Genomic DNA, 6,053 nt, shown 5'->3' on the forward strand with positions numbered 1-6,053 from the left:
GCGCACCTGCCGCTAGACGTGACCTGGCCTCCACGGTGTTCTGAGTACGACTTTCTGTTCGAATCAAAACCATTAGGAACGCTCGCGTGTTTCATTAGAAAACCACGTCTGTATTTATGCCCCGAATGAAAAAATCCGTATGCGGGTGACAACCTCCGAGTTCATCGTGTCTAACTTTAACTCTTTCCCCCTCCCTTCCAAGAGTGATTTCTTCCGCAGCAGGTAACAGAATCGCTTCCATACGTAAAGAAGAAATCACTAACATAGCGAATGATGTTCAAGGAGTCTGTGTTCTTCATAAGTGGCGGTTTTGCGAGAAGGCTTCGTGTGTATAGAAAAGCGTGTAGCTGGCCCTTTGGCCTTCATGAGAAACGACACTGAGAGGGAAAGAAATTTACACTAAGGATCAGGTACATGAGTCCTCATTCAGATCTAGAGACCAGGAAGGTAGGTTCTGGGCTCCCACTCGGCCCCTGCATCGCGGTCCCCCCGAGACTGTGCACCAACGGGCAGCTTTGCAAAATCGGTTCTCAAAACTCCCAACGTTCCGTGCCCTTAGTCACATCCATGGAGCCTGTAAGTCCCTTTTCTAAACAGCAAAGTCATTTTTAAACGTCTCTGCGTTTGCTTCATTGAATTTTAGGTGGGAAGTCTCCACTTAGGAGTTTCCTTGTCCCGTCCCAGGGGAGCCCGTGTTCAGTTCTGTCCGCCACACACTAGGGGCCCGGTGTCTGGGACTTCCCCTGGCCCTGTGCCCCCTCGAGTCTGGTGGCGCCTGTGTTCACAGCCCTCCTGTGTTCCGGCCATCACGCTGGTGGCTGGCCAGGCAACACGGGCGAGGAGCTAATGCAGAGCTGGGAACGGCCCGCAGAGTCCCTGTGGTGGGCACGGAATCTCCGGAAGCACCCTTTTCCCTGAGAAAACTACTGGGAGGGTTGAGATACTCAGAAGAGTCGTGCTAACACCCGGCATCGTTTTTCTTCTACTTACTAGGTATCCAGGGTGAGGGGTGGGGGTGTTCGGGCCTGAGCTGGGAGCTGGCCCCCCACGGGGACCGCTCCTTGTCACTGCCCCTGTCCTTGGCTGAGAGCAGATTTGGGGCTAGTGGTCTCTGAGAGCCGGTGGTGTCCCAGGATATGCGTTAATCCACCCTGCGCGCCTCCTCGGGCCTGATGCCCAAGTCACTGCTTTCACCCTGGCCGCGCGGGGCCCACTGGCTTCGCCGGAGGGGAAGGGTGTGCAGGGCCCGGTCCCCTCCCTCTAGGCCTCACAGGTGGCGTCTCCTCTGCGGCCACTGGCTGGCTGCCTGACTCTTTCTTGATCCGAGAGAAGGGAAACTTCCCTCTTCTACCTTAAGCGCAGCTTGTAAGTGGCCCAAATCCTTAGGCCCCAATCGCTCAGGAACACGCATCCTCGGAACAAGGAAGAATCTGGGAGGCGACCACTGAGGTTGGTGCCGTCACTCTGGATCCTGGTGGTGCCCTCGGAACCACTGGTGTCTGCCTGGCAGCGTTCCTGCGTCTGGTCGCAGCCCTCAGCCCGGAGGCACAGTGCGGTGGCACTGTCTGTGTGCACCCCGGGCTCCCGTTCCCCTGCGTCAACGACAGGACATCCTGCAACTCTGGTCCCGGAGCTGCTTCGGTGCACAGATGCGGAGGCCGCATGCCCTTGTGTGTTGGAGTGGGGGGAGGGGCTCCTCCACGGTTGGGTGTCCCCTGACCCTGCTATGCCCTGGCCCCCCTGCCCTCTGCCCTTGTGTAGACGCGCACATGTTGTCACTCCTTCCTCGCCAGCCCGTTTGAGTGTCGTCCTGGGTACTTGCTTGGTGTCGACAACGGGAAGGTAATCGGCACGAAGTCAGAGGTCCAGCCGGAAGGTGTGGAGACTAAAAGTTGAGCCCTGTCTCGCGGATGTCCCGGTCCTTCAGTTCTAGGTGGGTGTGCATGTGCTCTGGAATTCTTTTTCTGTCGGCAAGAAGATAGGCTTTTCGTTACGCGAGTGTTCCTTTTTTGGGAAACCGAAGCGTTTCTAACGAAAGTGAATGAGCTAGGAAGAAAATTCTATCTTGAGACATCTGTAGTTGATGCGAAATATTCCAAACTCAATTACAGTATTTACATATTTTCATAGAAGTTCTATTTTTGGTTTGCTTGCGAAGACTGAATGAGGAAGCCTCCCGCGGTCGGTAATTACAGAAACTCACAGGTCTCTAGTCGGTAGCTGGGGGACGGAGCAGGTGTGCCAGGACCAGCCGTGACTGTGTCGTCAGCAGAGGTGGACGTTCGGGGTTCCAGGGTAAAGCTCCCTGCTGCCTTGCGTTTGGGGGGAACTTTCAGAAACTTCCTTTACGTGACCTAAACAAAAACTCCTCCTCCGATGTGCTTTCTGCTGACTCTCTGGGGGGTGAGAGCGGGCATCTGAGTGATAGGAAAGCTGGTTTGGCCCTTTGTATTTGGTCTTCGGTGGGGGGGTGGGGGGGGGGTGGCCGCGACGACATCCGCTGTTTCCGTTATGTTTGGGTTGTTAAATACATTGTTGTCTGCAGACCTGCCCGGGGGGTGGGCCGGAAGCATATGGGAGAATAGCACAACAGATAAAGTTTCAAGGCGAACTTCTAACGGTCCAAACGGCTTGGTCTCTCGTGATCTTGCTCTGCGACAGATTTTACCACTAGAAATGCGCATTTGTGTCCTTAGAAGGTTATGCGGGATGGTTTTCTTTGCTGAAAACACACAGCCCTCGAAAGCAGGACTTTATAACCTGGGAGTGAGCCACTGACAGCGGCGTGGACTGCACGCTTTAGAAGTTAAGGTTGATCTATGGGGCGCCCGGGTGGCTCAGTCGGTTGAGCGTTCGACTCTAGGTTTCGGCTCAGGTCATGATCTCCTGGTTCATGCGTTTGAGCCCCACATCAGGCTCCGCGCTGATGGTGTGGAGCCTGCTTGGGATTCTCGCTCACTCCCCCTCTCTCTGCCCCTGCCCTGCTTGCTCTCGCTCTCAAAAATAAATGCATACACTTCAGAAAAAAATTTTTTAGGTTGATGTAAACAGCCACAAGGCGGTGGTGGTATTTTATGTGTACACAGAGCCTCATGAATGTTGCCTCACAGACTTTCTGAGTTACGGGCCGGGCTCCATTTCAGGAGTACAGGAAACGGCAGCGACTTGTCTTAAAGGCCGGAAGCAAAGGCAGGAAAGTAAAGGTGAGCAAGTGGGGCCACAGCAAATTAAAAAGCTTCGGCACAGCAAAGGAGGCCATCAACAGAAGGAAAGGGGAACCTGCGGGATGGGAGAAAGAGATCTGCAGATCGTCTGTCTGGTGGGGGGGCTAATGTCCGAAACCGGCGGAACTCAACACAACTCAATAGCAAAAAAAAAAAAAAATCTGATTAAAAAATAGTGGGAGGCTCGGAACAGACGTTTCTCCAAAGGACACGTCCAGATGGCCACCAGGCACCGGAACAGATGCTCAGCGTCACCGATCCCGAGGGAAATACAGGCCAACACCACAGCGAGAGAGCACCGCACACTGTCAGGACGGCCGTCTTCAGAAACACAGAGCAGCCGGTGTCGGCGGGGATGCGGAGAAGGGGGAACCCCTCGTCCGGTGCAGTGGGAATGTGACCCGGTGCGGCCGCTCTGGAGAACAGTGCGGAGGTCCTTTGAAAAATTGAACGTAGAACGACCCTCTGACCCAGGAAGTCCTCCACTGGCTGTTTGTCTGAGGGAGACCCTGATCGGGACCCTAATTAGGACTCTCACGCTCACGGCAGCATTGTTTACAGCAGCCGAGGCGAGGAAGCCACGAGTGTCCGTGGAAGGGTGAGTGATGATACGTATGTGATTATACACATGATACTGGGATATGACTCAGCCATAAGGAAGAATGAAACTTGCCCCTTGGAACAACACAGACGGACCCGAGGACACTTCACTAAGCGACATGGGTCAGAGAAAAGTACCATAGGACCGTGTTTATAGTGAAACCTGAAAACCCAAACCCTGAGCTCATAGATACAGAGAATAGATTGGGGGCTGCCGGGGGTGGGGGTGAGGGTGAAATGGGTAAAGAGGATTAAAAAAAAAAAAAAAAAAAAAAAAGGCCTTTCCTGTTGACATGACCCCATTTTGTTCATGTCCTTTCATCTCAGAAGTGTAGGTCCAGGCTGGGGCTGAAGGGGCCCTTGTTCTAGAGTGTGGTATAAGGGATGCCTGTTGCAAACTCCTGGGAAAGCCTTTTTCCCTCCTGGATTCGAGAAAGGCAAATGAGGAGAAATGTTCTACCCTGCTCTGCCCCTCACTTCTTTTCCTTGAATGTGATGTGGGTGTCTGATGCTCTGAGCAGTGGCAGCCATGTTGTAGTCATGAGGGGAAGGTGGAGAGAATCTCAGAGACCCCAGATCTGACATTACTGCATCACTGAACCAATGTCAGCAGCCCTCTACCTTCCTACTTGAGGGAAAAATACCCACCCACCCCCATGTGTTGAAGCCACTGCTGGTCAGAATTTCTGTTACTTGCAGCCGAAGGGATTCCTGACCAGCATGAAAAAGGTACTGGGGGAGTGCAGAGGAAGACTTCCTGGCCGAGGAAGCGTCTGAGATCAACTTTGGAGGGTGAATGTGTGAAGGGCGTTCCAGGCTGAGCACTGAGGGGCAAGGGTATAGAAGTTCCAGAAGCCTCCAAGTGTTGATAATGTTGAATACAGCTGCTAAAACACCCACGTGGAGATTTTAGTGCGGATAGAAATTTCACCTGCTTCGGGGAGACACCCAGGAGCGTGATTGCTGGATCGTACGGGAAGGGTGTGTTTTTTAGGTTTTGTTAAGAAGGCACCAAAATGTCCTCCAAAGCGGCTGCACGACTTTGCGTCCCCACCGGGCAGGGAAGGAGGGTTTCCGCTGCTGCAAATCCCCACCTCATTGGCTGCCGTCACTGGACCTCCACCCTTCCACTAGGCATGTGTAGTTAAGTGGCCATTAAGAAAAATATTTTTAACGTTTATTCATTTTTGAGAGAGAGAGCATGAGCAAGGGAGGGACAGAGAGAGAGGGAGACACAGAATCCGAAGCAGGCTCCAGGCTGCGAGCTGCCAGCACAGAGCCCAACGCGGGGCTTAAACCCACGGACCGTGAGATCATGACCTGAGCCGAAGTTGGATTCTTAACTGACTGAGCCCCAGGGGCCCTGTTAAGTGGCCATTTTGACACGGGAACATTCCGAACTCTCAAAAACACAACATGTCAAATATTCTCTCGTTTTTCCAGAGTGAAAGTAATTTTTTTTTTCTGATTAGAAAAGTATGAAGTTAGCAGTGTCTGGATGGCTCAGCCTATTAAGCCTCCGACTCTTGATTTCTGCTCAGGTTATGATCTCACACTTTGTGGGATCGAGCCCTGCATCGGGCTCTGCGCTGACAGCGTGGAGTCTTGGGATGCTCTCTCCCTCTCTCTCTGCCCCTCCCCCCCAAATAAAGAAACAAACAAACAAACATTAAAGAAAAGTAAGAGGTTGGCACTGAAGGATAACAAGACAACACTAAAGTTGTTACATATATTTAATTATGGTTCTACCCCCTGGAGGTAAGACTCCTGCTGCATACTCGTCCAGAGCATATTCTGTGGCTGTCTTATTACCTTCAAAAGAACTCGATACTATAATGTGGACTCGTCTCTACATGTACGACTATAGACCTACATCCTCGCGTTTAATCGTTATGAAAGATTTCGTTATCAGGATCCTGGCCAGTTACTTAACTTCCTGTTGATGGCCGCTGGATGGTCTTTCCCGCTATTGTAGCGGTTGGTGCAGCCCTGTGGAACCAGTCAGGATTATGGGAACGAAAATTAAACTTACCGAATCAATCAAGAGAAACGATTGTCCCGGGAGAAGTCTCTGGCGTGGGGCTGATGTGGCTCTAAGTCTTTCCCCGGGGCTTGGGATCGGCAGGCTGGCCGTCCCCCTCGCGGTGGAAGATGGCTCCCGGGAGCCTGACAACTATCTTCTCAGAAGAGGAAGCAAGCTCTCTTTAAAAAAATAAAAATAAAATCAGT

This window comes from Acinonyx jubatus, chromosome E4, assembly GCF_027475565.1.
Source record: "Acinonyx jubatus isolate Ajub_Pintada_27869175 chromosome E4, VMU_Ajub_asm_v1.0, whole genome shotgun sequence".
NCBI classification, from domain to species: Eukaryota; Metazoa; Chordata; class Mammalia; order Carnivora; family Felidae; genus Acinonyx; species Acinonyx jubatus.